The sequence below is a fragment of the Neoarius graeffei genome, chromosome 22 (assembly GCF_027579695.1).
Source record: "Neoarius graeffei isolate fNeoGra1 chromosome 22, fNeoGra1.pri, whole genome shotgun sequence".
Taxonomy (NCBI): Eukaryota; Metazoa; Chordata; class Actinopteri; order Siluriformes; family Ariidae; genus Neoarius; species Neoarius graeffei.
Window position 1 is genome coordinate 44,976,594 of NC_083590.1, and position 16,603 is coordinate 44,993,196.

Sequence of the window (16,603 nt, forward strand, 5' to 3'; positions counted from 1 at the left end):
ACTTGAGATTAGATTCAGCAAGTGATGCTCGTGTGCGCTTGAGCAGGTCGATGGCCTCGGCTTCGGTCAGGAGGGAGATGAGCCCATCATCCACGTAAAAGTGTCTCTCGACAAAGCAACGCGAGTCTGATCCATACCTCTCTTCACTCTGTTGAGCGGCTCTCCATAGGCCATACGTGGCCACTGCTGGCGAAGGGCTATTCCCGAACACGTGCACACGCATGCGGTACTCAGTTACCTCCTTTCTTGGGTCGTTGTCTTTGTGCCAGAGGAATCGTAAGTAATTCCTGTGATCTTCTCTCACTAAGAAGCCGTAGAACATTTGCTGGATGTCAGCAGTAACCGCAATGAGCTCTTTTCGGAATATGAGCAGGACTCCGAGAAGGGAGTTGTTTAAATCAGGGCCTGAGAGTAAGACACTGTTCAGCGAGATGCCACCCTCTGGTGCGCTAGAGTCAAAGACAACCCTAATCTGGCCTGGCTTTTGGGGGTGAAACACACCGAAGAAGGGTAAGTACCAACGTTCTGTGTTCTCGCTGAGAGGGGGTGCTTCCTCTGCGTGCCCGTTTTTGAAGAGTCCCTCCATGAAGGCAAGAAACTGTTCTTTCATTTCAGGGTTTTTGTTCAGTGTGCGTTGCAAGGAGTGGAGGCGAGAGAGCGCCTGAGCACGGTTATTTGGGAGATGTGGCCTAGGTGACCGAAATGGCAGTGGAGCAGTCCAGCTGTTTTGCTTGTCCTGAACAAACTGTTCATGCATTGTTTTCAGAAATGTCTCATCCTCAAAGGACAATGCAGGTTTATTGTCGTTTTCTGTTCTACTGAACACGTTGAGGCCGAGCTCGTTTTTAGCATGAACACTGACTGCTGGATGGCGAGGGAGACCATGGCTCTGCTCCCCGCCATAACTTGCCCTCTCTTTCACGTTGATGTAACTTTGGCATGGTGTCAGGAAAGATGGACGCCCATTCTGTAGGATATTAGTTTTGTAGACAGCTACAGTAGGCTTATGTGTGCTGTCGATGCAAACTTCCCCAACTATGACCCACCCGAGGTCTAAGCGCTGTGCAAAGGGTGCACTGTTGGGCCCATTAATCTGCTCCCTCACCTTATGCACACGGATGATGTCCCTACCCAGCAGTATTAGGATCTGTGCTTCAGGATCAAGCTCTGGGATTTGTGAGGCCACAGGTCTTAAATGGGCATGCGAAAGAGCGACCTCTGGTGATGGGATTTCTGCCCTATTGCTTGTCATTTCATTGCATTCAATGAGTGGGGGTAAATCTAAGCACACCTTGCCATTCATGGCTTCTATCTGGAACCCTACTGCCTTCCTGCCAAGCATTTCTGAGGTGCCCACACAGGTCTTCATGAGGTAGAGTGAAGGGCTGCCGTGGACGCCGAAGAGCTGAAAAAACTCTGACCGGGCCAGCGAGCGGTTGCTCTGGTCATCCAGGATGGCATACATTCTGACGGCTTGTTCTCTATTGCCTTGTGGGTAAACTTGGACCAAGCATATCTTCGCGCATGAACGCACAGGGAGACTGTCTCCACAGATTTTGGTGCACTTCGACTCAATCTCTGGAGGAGCACCATTCTGCTGTGCCATGTGTGACTGTGTGACAGAGGGTGCGGTTTGAGAGAGGGGGGTGTCAGGATGCAGAGCTGTACAATGTTCATCACTCTCACAATCACTGCACTTGAGCTTAACAAGGCATTCTTCAGCCAGGTGAGAAGGTGAGCAGCATTTGTAGCATCTTTTGTGTTCTTTCAGCAACTTTTTGCGTTCTGCGAGTGGCTTCATTTTAAAGACTCTACATTTTTCTAGGGGGTGCGGCTTGTTATGAAGTGGACAGAATTTAACTGGATCATTGCCTTGTCCCGCTCCCTGAGGCAGACCGGACTCTGTCATAGCCACGTCAATTTTGTGGACAGATATGGCAGTTCTCAAACCCTCAGGTTTTGCTGCGGCCCTCTCACTGCGCTGTTGACCCTGACTACAGTTCAGAATAAAGCTAGGGTCGTTTCTGGCCTTCGCTTGACCGTGAACAAAGTCTACAAAGAAGGCAAATGGGGGAAAACAAACCCTGTGTTGTTCCTTATATCTTGAGCCTGATGACAGCCATTTTTCTTGAAGATTCAGTGGCAGCTTCTCAACGATGGGATTAACGCCCCGCGGCGTGTCGAGGTAGTTGAGGCCGGGCAAATATCCATCTGCTTTGGCTAAGAGTACCTCCATGAGCAGGTCACCTAACTCCCTCAGCTTAACATTCTCCTTTGAAGTTAAACAAGGAAAACTGTCTAAGCGCTTGAACAGTGAGCTCTCTATCACTTCTGGTGTGGCATAACATTCTTGAAGTCTTGACCAAGACAATTTAAGAGCAGTCTGTGTGTCTGTGATGTACACGGCTCGCATTCTCTTGACGTGTTCAGAGGACTCCTTCCCTAGCCATTTGATAAGTAGGTCTAGCTCTTCACTAGCTGTTAACCCCAGGCCATGGATAGCATTAAAAAATGAGGACTGCCATGCTCTAAAGCTCTCAGGCCTGTCATCAAATTTAGTGAGCCCTGTAGTAACTAGCTCCCTGCGGGCTAGATACCTGGCAAAGTCTATCATGTCAGCACCCTGAGTGATGTGAGGGTTGTAGATGTCATTTCTAGGTGGATGGAGGGGGCGACTTAGACGATGGCGTGAGGAGTAGCTTTGCTGCTGATGATCTTCATATGGAGAGTGAGGGTAGGAGCTAGGGAGTTGTGGAGGCCGGTCTGCGGGTAAGTACACGCTCCTTTGTGCGGCTGAATACACTGTTTGAGCATCATTGGGATCTATGAGGTTTGAAATAGAGCCTCGCTGTGTCGTTGGTGGTGACTCTTTCATTTGACGGGGTTGTGGTGCGCTTTGAGGGGGAGCCTGGGAGCTGGAACTGACCTGAGCGGCTTGTTGTTCGACATAAGCCTCCGTCCGCCTTTGTTTCTCCTGTGGTGTGACGCTGCTTCTGAGACTGTGCATGTCCTCTGACTCTTTTCCCGCCACCGCCGCCTCTAAGACTTCAGCCTCAGCATTGGCAGCAGCTGCTGCCCTCTCAAGTTCAAGTGCCTGTAAGCTCGCTTCTAGTGTGGCCTTTTCCAAGTCCAATCTTGCCCTCTGCTTCTTCAATTCCATCTCTTTTTGTGCGAATGTAGCTCACGCACGTGCAGCTTCAGCAGTTGCCCTGGCTCTGGCCGCGGCGTCTGCTACTGAACACCTTGAAGACGAGGAGCGCTTGGAACTGGCCACTGAAGGAGCTCTGTCTTGTCTGTTTGCTGCGTGGGTCTCCATGACTACAATGCGTGAATCCTCCTGATGGTATGACTTTTCACTGTACTGCTCTCTCTAAGTGTTATGCTCCCTGAGCGTGAACGTAGATCAAACAGTCGGCCAAACTCCTTTTCAAGAGCCAGGAAAATGAGCGTGCTTGCTCCTTTTAATAACTTCTCTTTCATCAAAATGGCAACATGAATCGGAGTGAAACTACAAAAGAAAGAAAATAACATTTCCGTTACTTACTGTACTGTAGGAAGCTAATAAAATTAACAACAGATGCTGACATCAAAGATAACGACAACGCATGTTAGCTTAACATAACATTACATGGCGGTTAGAAAGAAATATTCGACTATCAAATAAATTAACCTTACTCAAACATTACTAAACTTACATAAAAGAAATACCAGACAAATTAAACCAGCTATGATACGTACAATCATTGCTTTCTGGCGGGTTCATGAAACACACTGCACACACAACACATTAGCGACCACACCTCGTTTGCTGCATTACTGAACTGACTTCCGTAATAAATAAAGAAAACTTCCTCTGCCTGAGTCCACTTCCTGTGTCACGATATATCAAAATAAGAGTAAGTAGTACAAAACTTAGATTAAACACCACTTTACCTTTTAAAAACCTTATAAAATTCTTCTAACGTAAACATATTTTATCCTTATTAAAATCAAAATAAAAACTTATTATGCAGAGCAGAACAATCATTGTGGAAAAAATTATTTCTTAGCTTTTATTTACATTTGAACAAAAAGTGGCATGTCCAAAATGATTCATACCCCTTTGCAAACTGTCACAGTCTATGGGAAAATCCAAAGTTCTATACCATTCCAAATAGTCCAAGCTGTTCTAAAGCATCCTAATTACCCTGATTAATTGGGAACAGCTGTTTTAATCAACTCAACAGGTGAAAAACAGCAGCTCTCTGCAGTTGGTTTGTGGACAGTTATGGCTAAGACAAAGGAGCTCACTGAGGACCTGCAGCTGCGCATTGTAGCTGCTCACAAGTCAGGAAAGGGCTATAAGGCCATATCTAAATGTTTTCAAGTTCCAGTGGCTACAGTGCAAAGTCTCATCTCATCTCATTATCTGTAGCCGCTTTATCCTGTTCTACAGGGTCGCAGGCAAGCTGGAGCCTATCCCAGCTGACTACGGGCGAAAGGCGGGGTACACCCTGGACAAGTCGCCAGGTCATCACAAGGCTGACATATAGACACAGACAACCATTCACACTCACATTCACACCTATGGTCAATTTAGAATCACCAGTTAACCTAACCTGCATGTCTTTGGACTGTGGGGGAAACCGGAGCACCCGGAGGAAACCCATGCAGAAACCGGAGCACACGGAGGAAACTCCACACAGAAAGGCCCTCGCCGGCCACAGGGCTCGAACCCGGACCTTCTTGCTGTGAGGCGACAGCGCTAACCACTACACCACCGCGCCGCCCACAGTGCAAAGTATTATTAAAAAATACAAGACGTTCTACATTGTGGAAAATCTCAGAGGACGTGGTCGGAAGCCAAAAGTGACACCTGTGCTGGACAGGAGGATAGTGAGAGTGGTGAAAAAGAATCCAAGGATCACCACCAAGGCCATCCTGGTGAATCTGGGCTCTGCTGGTGGCATGATCTCAAGGCAGACAGTCCAACGGACACTGCACACTGCTGGGTTCCACAGACACAGACCAAGGAGGACGCCACTTCTCCAGATAAGGCACACAAAAGCCCACTTGGCCTTTGCAAATGCTCATCTGGACAAAGAAGAAGACTTCTGGTCTTCTGTTTTATGGTCAGATGAAACAAAAATTTAATTGTTTGGCCACAATGATGTGTCCTTCATTTGGCATAAAAAAGGAGAAGCCTTCAACCCTGAGAACACCATCCCCACTGTCAAACATGGTGGTGGGAACCTAATGCTTTGGGGGTGTTTTTCAGCCAATGGACCAGGGAACCTAATCACAGTAAACGGCACCATGAAAAAAGAGCAGTACATCAGGATTCTCAACAACATCAGGCGGTCTGCAGAGAAAGTTGGCCTTGGGCACCAGTGGACATTTCAGCATGACAACAACCCAAAACACACAGCAAAAGTGGTGAAGAAATGGTTAGCGGACGAAAACATTAACATTTTGCAGTGGCCCAGCCAGAGTCCTGACTTAAATCTAATTGAGAATCTGTGGAGGGAGCTAAAGATCAGGGTGATGGCAAGGAGACCCTCCAACCTGAAAGAGTTGGAGCTCATCGCTAAATATGAATGGGCAAAAATACCAGTGGAGACATGCAAAAAGCTGGTCAGCAATTATAGGAAGCGTTTGATTACTGTAATAGCCAATAAAGGCTTTTCTATTGATTATTGAGAAGGGCATGAATAATTTTTGACATGCCACTTTTTGTTCAAATGTAAATAAAAGCTGAGAAATATTTTTTTTCCACAATGATGCCTCTTGTACATCATCATATTATCTTCTGGGAGACACCTGTGTCATTTCCAATCAAGAAAAAACTTGCTAGTTGAATAAAAGTAACTTTAAGTCAAAATTTGCCAGGGGTATGAATAATTTCGGGCTTGACTGTGTGTGTGTGTGTGTGTGTGTGTGTGTATAGATAGATAGATAGATAGATAGATAGATAGATAGATAGATAGATAGATAGATAGATAGATAGATAGAGTGCCTTGAAAAAGTGTTCATACCCCTTGAACTTTTTCACATTTTTCCACCTTACAACCACGAACTTAAAAGTTTTTTATTGAGATTTTATGTGATAGACCAACACAGAGTAGCACATAATTGTGAAGTGAAACGAAAATGATAAATGGTCTTCAAAATTTTAAACAAATAAAAATCTGAAAAATGTGGTGTGCATTAGTATTCAGCCCCCTGTACTCTGATACCTCTAAATACAATCCAGTGCAATCAACTGCCTTCAGAAATCATCTAATTAGTTAATAGAGTCCTACTGTGTGTAATTTACTCTCAGCATAAATACACTTGTTCTGTGAAGGCCTCAGTGGTTTGTTAGAGAACACTGAAGAACAAACAGCATCATGAAGACCAAAGAACTCACCAGACAGGTCAGGGATAAAGTTCTGGAGAAGTTTAAAGCAGGGTTAGGTTATAAAAAAAATATCCCAAGCTCTGAACATTTCAAGAAGCACTGTTCAATCCATCATTCAAAAATGGAAAAAGTATGGCACAACTGCAAACCTACCAAGACATGGCCGTCCATCTAAACTGACAGAGCGAACAAGGAGAGCACTGGTCATAGAAGCAGCCAAGAGGCCCATGATCACTCTGGAGGAGCTGAAGAAATCCACAGCTCAGGTGGGAGAATCTGTGCACAGGACAACTATAAAGTTGTACACTCCACAAATCTAGCCTTTTTGGAAGAGTGGCAAGAAGAAAGCCATTGTTGAAAGACAGGCATAAGAAGTCCCATTTGCAGTTTGCCAGAAGCCATGTAGGGGATGCAGCAAGCATGTGGAAGAAGGTGCTTTGGTCAGATGAGACCAAAGTTTAACTTTTTGGCCTAAATGCAAAGCGCAATGTGTGACGGAAAACTAACAGTGCTCATCACCCTGCACACACCATCCCCACTGTGAAACATGGTGATGGCAGCATCGTGCTATAGGGATGCTTTTCTTCAGCAGGGACAGGGAAGCTGGTCAGAGTTGATGGGAAGATGGATGCAGCTAAATATAGGGCAATCCTGGAAGAAAACCTGTTGGAGGCTGCAAAAGACTTGAGACTGGGAAGGAGATTCACCTTCCAGCAGGACAATGACCCTAAACATACAGCCAGAGCTACAATGGAATGGTTTAGATCAAAGAATATTCATGTGTTAGAATGGCCCAGTCAAAGTCCAGACCTAAATCCCATTGAGCATCTGTGGCAAGACTTGAAAATTGCTGTTCACAGACGCTCTCCATCCAATCTGGCTGAGCTTGAGCTATTTTGCAAAGAAGAGTTGATGGGAAGATGGATGCAGCTAAATACAGGGCAATCCTGGAAGAAAACCTGTTGGAGGCTGCAAAAGACTTGAGACTGGGAAGGAGATTCACCTTCCAGCCGGACAATGACCCTAAACATACAGCCAGAGCTACAATGGAATGGTTTAGATCAAAGAATATTCATGTGTTAGAATGGCCCAGTCAAAGTCCAGACCTAAATCCCATTGAGCATCTGTGGCAAGACTTGAAAATTGCTGTTCACAGACGCTCTCCATCCAATCTGGCTGAGCTTGAGCTATTTTGCAAAGAAGAGTTGATGGGAAGATGGATGCAGCTAAATACAGGGCAATCCTGGAAGAAAACCTGTTGGAGGCTGCAAAAGACTTGAGACTGGGAAGGAGATTCACCTTCCAGCCGGACAATGACCCTAAACATACAGCCAGAGCTACAATGGAATGGTTTAGATCAAAGAATATTCATGTGTTAGAATGGCCCAGTCAAAGTCCAGACCTAAATCCCATTGAGCATCTGTGGCAAGACTTGAAAATTGCTGTTCACAGACGCTCTCCATCCAATCTGGCTGAGCTTGAGCTATTTTGCAAAGAAGAGTGGGCAAAAATTTCAGTGTCTAGATGTGCAAAGCTGGTAGAGACATACCACAAAAGACTTGCAGCTGTAATTGCAGCAAAAGGTGGCTCTACAAAGTATTGACGCAGGGGGGCTGAATACTAATGCACATCACATTTTTCAGATTTTTATTTGTTTAAAATTTTGAAGACCATTTATCATTTTTGTTTCACTTCACAATTATGTGCTACTCTGTGTTGGTCTATCACATAAAATCTCAATAAAAAACTTTTAAATTCGTGGTTGTAGGTGGAAAAATGTGAAAAAGTTCAAGGGGTATGAATACTTTTTCAAGGCACTGTATATACAGTGGGGCAAAAAAAATATTTTTTCAGCCACCAATTGTGCAAGTTCTCCCACTTAAAAAGATGAAAGAGGCCTGTAATTTTCATCATAGGTACACTTTAATTATGAGAGACAGAATGGGGGGAAAGAATCCAGGAAATCACATTGTAGGATTTTTAATGAATTAATTGGTAAATTCCTCGGTAAAATAAGTATTTGGTCACCTACAAACAAGCAAGATTTCTGGCTCTCACAGACCTGTAGCTTCTTCTTTAAGAGGCTCCTCTGTCCTCCACTCGTTACCTGTATTAATGGCACCTGTTTGAACTCGTTATCAGTATAAAAGACACCTGTCCACAACCTCAAACAGTCACACTCCAAACTCCACTATGGCCAAGACCAAAGAGCTGTCAAAGGACACCAGAAACAAAATTGTAGACCTGCACCAGGCTGGGAAGACTGAATCTGCAATAGGTAAGCAGCTTGGTGTGAAGAAATCAACTGTGGGAGCAATTATTAGAAAATGGAAGACATGTAAGACCACTGATAATCTCCCTCGATCTGGGGCTCCACGCAAGATCTCACCCCATGGGGTCAAAATGATCACAAGAACAGTGAGCAAAAATTCCAGAACCGCACGGGGGGACCTAGTGAATGACCTGCAGAGAGCTGGAACCAAAGTAACAAAGGCTACCATCAGTAACACACTACGCCGCCAGGGACTCTAATCCTGCAGTGCCAGACGTGTCCTCCTGCTTAAGCCAGTACATGTCCAGGCCCATCTGAAGTTTGCTAGAGAGCATTTGGATGATCCAGAAGAGGAATGGGAGAATGTCATATGGTCAGATGAAACCAAAATAGAACTTTTTCGTAAAAACTCAACTTGTTGTGTTTGGAGGAGAAAGAATGCTGAGTTGCATCCAAAGAACACCATACCTACTGTGAAGCATGGAGGTGGAAACATCATGCTTTGGGGCTGTTTTTCTGCAAAGGGACCAGGACGACTGATCTGTGTAAAGGAAAGAATGAATGGGGCCATGTATCGTGAGATTTTGAGTGAAAACCTCCTTCCATCAGCAAGGGCATTGAAGATGAAATGTTGCTGGGTCTTTCAGCATGACAATGATCCCAAACACAACGCCCGGGCAACGAAGGAGTGACTTCATAAGAAGTATTTCTAGGTCCTGGAGTGGCCTAGCCAGTCTCCAGATCTCAACCCCATAGAAAATCTTTGGAGGGAGTTGAAAGTCCATGTTGCCCAGCGACAGCCCCAAAACATCACTGCTCTAGAGGAGATCTGCATGGAGGAATGGGCCAAAATACCAGCAACAGTGTGTGAAAACCTTGTGAACACTTACAGAAAACGTTTGACCTCTGTCATTGCCAACAAAGGGTATATAACAAAGTATTGAGACGAACTTTTGTTATTGACCAAATACTTATTTTCCACCATAATTTGCAAATAAATTCTTTAAAAATCAGACAATGTGATTTTCTGGATTTTTTTTTCTCATTTTGTCTCTCATAGTTGAGGTATACCTATGATGAAAATTACAGGCCTCTCTCATCTTTTTAAGTGGGAGAACTTGCACAATTGGTGACTGACTAAATACTTTTTTGCCCCACTGTGTGTGTGTGTGTGTGTGTGTGTGTGTGTGTGTGTGTGTATAATATATATAATATACTAGTGCATCTCAAAAAATTAGAATACCATGAAAAAGTTCCTTTTTTCATAATTTACTTCAAAAAGGTAAACTTTCATATATTCTATATTCATTACATGTAAAGTGAAATATTTAAAGCCTTTTTTTTGTTTTAATTTTGATGATTATGACTTATAGCTCATGAAAATCAGAAATCCAGAATCTCAAATTATTAGAATATTCCCTAAGATCAATCAAAAAAAGGATTTACAATACAGAAATGTCCAACTTCTGAAAAGTATATTCATTTATACACTCAAGACTTGGTTGGGGCTCCTTTACCATGAATTACTGTATCAATGCGGTGTGGCATGGAGGTGATCAGTCTGTGGCACTGCTGAGGTGTTATTGAAGCCCAGGTTGCTTTGATAGTGGCCTTCAGTGTATCTGTATTTTTGGGTCGGGTGTTTCTCATCTTCCTCTTGACAATACCCCATAGATTCTCTATGGGGTTCAGGTCAGGCAAGTTGGCTGGCCAATCAAACACAGTAATATCATGGTCAGCAAACCATTTGGTAGTAGTTTTGGCACTGTGGATAGGTGCTAAGTCCTGCTGGAAAAGGAAATCAGCATCTCCAAAAACTCGTCAGTGGATGGAAGCATGAAGTGCTCTAAAATCTCCTGGTAGATGGCTGTGTTGACTTTGGATTTGATAAAATACAGTGGACCAACACCAGCAGATGACATGGCACCCCAAATCATCACAGACTGTGGAAACTTCATGCTGGGCTTCAAACACATTGGATTCTGTGCCTCTCCCCTCTTCCTCCAGATTCTAGAACCGTGATTTCCAAATTAAATGCAAAATGTACTTTCATCTGAAAAGAGGACTTTGGACCACTGAGCAACAGTCCATTTCTTTCTCTCCTTAGCCCAGATAAGACACTTCTGACATTGTCTCTGGCTCAGGAGTAGCTTGATATTAGGAATGCGAAAGTTGTATCCCCTTTCTTGAAGATGTCTGTTCGTGATGGGTCTTGATACACTCACACCAGCCTCAGTCCACTCCTTGTGAAGCTCTCCCAAGTTCTTGAATCAACTTTTCTTGACAATCCTCTCAAGACTGCGGCCATCCCTGTTGCTTGTGCACCTTTTCCAGCAGTGGCAGCTGGTAGTCTTTCAAACAGGGGAGGCTGGTCGGTTACAATATTTCCAGATTTTAAAAGAAAAAACACATCAATTTTGCCCAAACTCTTGCCTCTGATCTGGCTGATTGTTGGCAGGGTCACAAACTGTGAAATAACAGGTTCTTTTGGCCCATTAGCCTACTGTCCAATATACATGATGGTGGTGTTGGGGGGGGGGGTATATTTTAACATTTTATATTTTAAAATTGTGGCATGTGGCATGTTGTTTAAAAATTGATCATTACTGAAAGCAGCTCTTTGTCAGGAACCTCAGCAGTAACAGCAGAGTGTTCTGGAATAGGCACAAGCACTGACCTTGGGGAGCCAAACATAGAGCTGGGTGCCACACATTTCATTCAATGACACTTTCCCTATATTTTACTTATTTTGACTGAGAAATGTTTTATTGACAATTTTGATAACCCTTCACTTTTAATCCAGGTCTGTAGTGTGAAATGTTCTCGGCTGTGTTTTTGTTTAAAAATGTTTTCCAAATTGTAGCTGTGTTTAATTCATATCCAGAAAAATATATTTCCAATATAATATACTCAGCATAAACATTTTAAGTAGATTCTATATTTTTGGTCCATCCATGACATATTACTTAAGTAGCCTATTCACTGTTGTTGATGTGGGTCACTTGCTGTTAGCCAATTCACTTTCTTGTACCAGGAGAGCTGAAAGGAACGAGTATTATTCCCTACCTTTTTCACCAAGTCAATTTGAGGCGTTGGTCTACCCTGCTCTTTAATTTTAATGTTTTCCTCGAAAGGAAGACTGGCAAATGGCTTCGCCAAAATTAAATCAGCAATGCTCGGCATCTGTGCGCAGCTTTCTTGCTAGCTGACTAGCCCCCTCAAGTTCAAGTTCAGTCACTCAAATAAACGAAATTTCTGGAACTAAGATAGCAAACTTGACAACACTATATTTACACTTTATTTACAATGAAAATATATACAAACTAAAAAAGCTGGTAGAAACCGTATGTAATGAATGAAATCGAAATGTAAGCTGATCTCTTACAATACACCACAGCACTTGTGAATCCGCATGGGACTGAACTGAAATTCACAGCTGCCTGTCTATATTTGAAATGAGCTGTCAATCAAAGAAAATATCCGTCCGCTTTCACCAATCACCAGTCTCCTCGCGGAAAGCTTTGCCATGTCCCTCCCACTGTGAGGCTGGGAGTCCATGGGCGGGCGTTTTCGCAGTATTTGTCCAATAATCGTCTTGCATTTTGATATTGAAAAGCGCATAGCTCCCAAATGCCATTGAAGTCCACTGAGGCTGGGAGTCCGGTGGGCGGGCATTTTCGCAGTATTTGTCCAATAACTGTCTTGCATTTTGATATTGAAAAGCGCATAGCTCCCAAATGCCAGTGAAGTCCACTGAGGCTGGGCTGCATCGCGCTGTCACGAGGGGGAAAAACTCACGCACACATTAGGCGAAATGGGGAAAGTTATAACGGAATGATTTCGCACTGTAGTTGGGTTGAGCACCAGGGCCGGAGTGGGCCCTGTTTTCAGTCCGGGAGTTTAATTCACATTCAGGCCACTTTGAAATGGAGGAGGAATTTGAGTACATTAAAAAAGATAAAACAAATAACTGTTCTTTCACAATGCTTTTTATTTGGTTTAAATTCAGGTAGTGACAATGTATGTTGTTCGTCGTTCTCTGCATTACTTTAGGGTTAATAAAACTTCCATTACGTGGTAGTTTAATGACCACAAACGTAATGCAGAGACCGACGAACGAGTTCATCTAGTATGAGACGGGGCTCCACTTAAAATTGGATGGTGTGTGGCCGCGTGTCTAATCCGCATATACATTCATCTGTGTCGCCAACATGTCCCAAAGTTCCTTAGTGAAAATATTTGAAAACACATCCAAAGGACATGCATCTTCAGAAATCGGCATCTTCGGCCCGGGTGTGGGAATGAACTTTTACGTCGGGGGCGAAATCCAGCTGACTGCCACTCCAAATAGCAAAGCAGCGAGTATGGCTGATTGTTTCGCGTTATTTAAGACTAATTACACAACACATTTTTAGTCACATAGTCTTAAAATAACGAAAGCACCCATCTCGCGTGCATTTGAACCAATGCTTGTGCATTACATGCCGCATACGCCTCGAAAAAAATGGCAAATCAACAATGCTGGGTACTCAGCAACCGGCAGATAAAGCGTGAGGGTGCATTAGGCAACTCAAAAATGGTTAAATGAAATGTAGGCTAAAGCAAGTGTTCGATTCTGCTTAGAATATTGGCATACACATACACCTCTTCTAAGTTATATATTTAACAACAATTATTTAACATCAAATATGACTTCTAGGCCTATGTGTTCATAACCACAATGTGCGCACGCCTGTGGAAATGCACGGTGTGACAGCGAGATGAAATAGGCTGGATGAGGAAATAACGCGCAACAGCACATTTGGGACCTGTTCATCTAAAATTGTTAATAACTGGGATGTAAAGCAATGTCCGGTTCTTCTTAGAATTAAGACATACACCACATCTATACCGTGTAAATTGCGAGATTTCACATGACATCAAAAAGCTGAATTGACATCGCAAACTATCGACACACTATGTGTCAGCCCTGTGATGACCTGGCGACTTGTCCAGGGTGTACCCCACCTTTCGCCCGTAGTCAGCTGGGATAGGCTCCAGCTTGCCTGCGACCCTGTAGAAGGATAAAGCGGCTAGAGATAATGAGATGAGATGAGAACTATCGACACATTATAGGCCTAGCATAGACTGATAAAATCGACAAACAGGGTTATCATACTCCATATCTTTCGTAACCTACCAGCTGGTCTTGAGAACATATCTGTCAATTTGGCACATTTTGCTGCCACCTCCTTCCTTTTTTTAAGCTTCGCCCTTTCGGTTCCACCTGGCCTCTTTCTGCCCTCCATCACTGACGCGCGCTGTTTCGCACCAATGTTGTTTAAGTTCCCCGCAATACAGAGGAGGAGTCTTGGACCAAACCAACTGCAATAGAGGGGAGGGGAGGGGAGAATTTCCTTATTTGGTAGCGCCTATTTAATCTGCTGCGATGCTGTCGGCGTCTGGGCTGCCATGTGAAAATGCAGAGTGCAGTTGAATTGATGATTAATGCAAGAATAAGATCAGTGACCAAAATTAATGAAAATTATTTTCCCCATGCTCCAAGCAGGCCACCATTGATGGTTTGGGCCGGGGATGGTCCCGGCTAAATATAGGGCCACCCCGGCATTGTTGAGCACATATATTTCTATGATTCTGGATCTGAAATAGCAATGTTATAAGGTCGGCTATAACATAAGCCTAGCGCAATTCATCTTACACGATGTTCGTCATTTTTAGAGGAGGCTGAGCCTCCCTCGTTGTCTTAGAGCAATCGCCCGTGTTTTCCAGCCACCCTTTTCAGCAATGACCTTTTGTGGCTTACCCTCCTTGTGGAGGGCATCAGTGATCATCTTCTGGACAACAGTCAAGTCAGCAGTCTTCCCCATGATTGTGATTGTGTGTACTGAACTAGACCGAGAGATACATTGTGTTCATACTGTTTTACTCAAACTCGAAATGAAATATTCTAATATTTTGAGATTTTTTTTACTGTATGTCATACTGATTAAAATTAAAATAGAAAAATGCTTGAAACATTTTAGTTTGTGTAATGAGTCTATAATATATAACATTTTCTCTCGTCTCTCGTCTTCTTCCGCTTATCCAGGACCGGGTCGCGGAGGCAGCAGTCTAAGCATGGAAGCCCAAACTTCCCTTTCCCCAGACACCTCGGCCAGCTCCTCGGGAAGAACACCGAGGCGTTCCCAGGCCAGCCGAGAGACATAGTCCCTCCAGCGTGTCCTGGGTCTTCCCCGGGGCCTCCTCCCGGGGGGACATGCCTGGAACACCTCCCCAGGGAGGCGTCCAGGAGGCATCCGAAAAAGATGCCCGAGCCACCTCAGCTGGTTCCTCTCGATGTGAAGGAGCAGCGGCTCTACTCCGAGCTCCTCCCGAGTGACTGTGCTTCTCACCCTATCTCTAAGGGAGCGCCCAGCCACCCTGCGAAGGAAACTCATTTCAGCCGCTTGTATCCGCGATCTTGTTCTTTCTGTCATTACCCAAAGCTCATGACCATAGGTGAGAGTCGGAACGTAGATCGACCGGTAAATTGAGAGCTTCGCCTTTTGGCTCAGCTCCTTCTTCACCACGACGGACCGGTAAAGCGACCGCATCACTGCGGAGGCTGCACCGATCCGCCTGTCGATCTCACGCTCCATCCTTCCCTCACTCGTGAACAAGATCCCGAGATACTTAAACTCCTCCACTTGAGGCAGGACTTCTCCACCAACCTGGAGAGGGCAAGCCACCCTTTTCCGGTCGAGAACCATGGCCTCGGACTTGGAGGTGCTGATTCTCATCCCAGCCGCTTCACACTCGACTGCAAACCGCCCCAGTGCATGCTGAAGGTCCTGGTTTGAAGAAGCCAACAGGACAACATCATCCGCAAAAAGCAGAGATGAAATCCTGTGGTTCCCAAACAGGATTCCTTCCGGCCCCTGGCTGCGCCTAGAAATTCTGTCCATAAAAATTATGAACAGAACCGGTGACAAAGGGCAGCCCTGACGGAGTCCAACATGCACTGGGAACAGGTCTGACTTACTGCCGGCAATGCGAACCAGACTCCTGCTCCGTTCGTACAGGGACTGGACAGCCCTTAGCAAAGAGCCCCGAACCCCATACTCCCGAAGCACCCCCCACAGAATACCACGGGGGACACGGTCGAATGCCTTCTCCAGATCCACAAAGCACATGTGGACTGGTTGGGCAAACTCCCATGAACCCTCGAGCACCCTATAAAGGGTATAGAGCTGGTCCAGTGTTCCGCGACCAGGACGAAAACCGCATTGTTCCTCCTGGATCCGAGGTTCGACTATTGGTCGAATTCTCCTCTCCAGTACCCTGGAGTAAACTTTCCCTGGGAGGCTGAGAAGTGTGATTCCCCTATAATTGGAGCACACTCTCCGGTCCCCTTTCTTAAAAAGAGGGACCACCACCCCAGTCTGCCACTCCAGAGGCACTGTCCCCGACCGCCACGCGATGTTGCAGAGGCGTGTCAACCAAGACAGCCCCACAACATCCAGAGACTTGAGATACTCAGGGCGGATCTCATCCACCCCCGGTGCCTTGCCACCGAGGAGCTTGCAAACCACCTCAGTGACTTCGGCTTGGGTAATGGACGAGTCCACCTCTGAGTCATCAGCCTCAGTCTCCTCAGTGGAAGACATGACGGTGGGATTGAGGAGATCCTCAAAGTATTCCTTCCACCGCCCGACAATGTCCCCAGTCGAGGTCAACAGCTCCCCACCCGCACTGTAAACAGTGTTGGCAGAGTACTGCTTCCCCCTCCTGAGGCGCCGGACGGTTTGCCAGAATTTCTTCGAGGCTGACCGATAGTCCTTCTCCATGGCCTCCCCAAACTCCTCCCAGTTCCGAGTTTTTGCCTCCGCAACTGCCCGAGCTGCAGCACGCCTGGCCTGCCGATACCCGTCGGCTGCCTCAGGAGTCCTGGAGGTCAACATGGCCCGATAGGA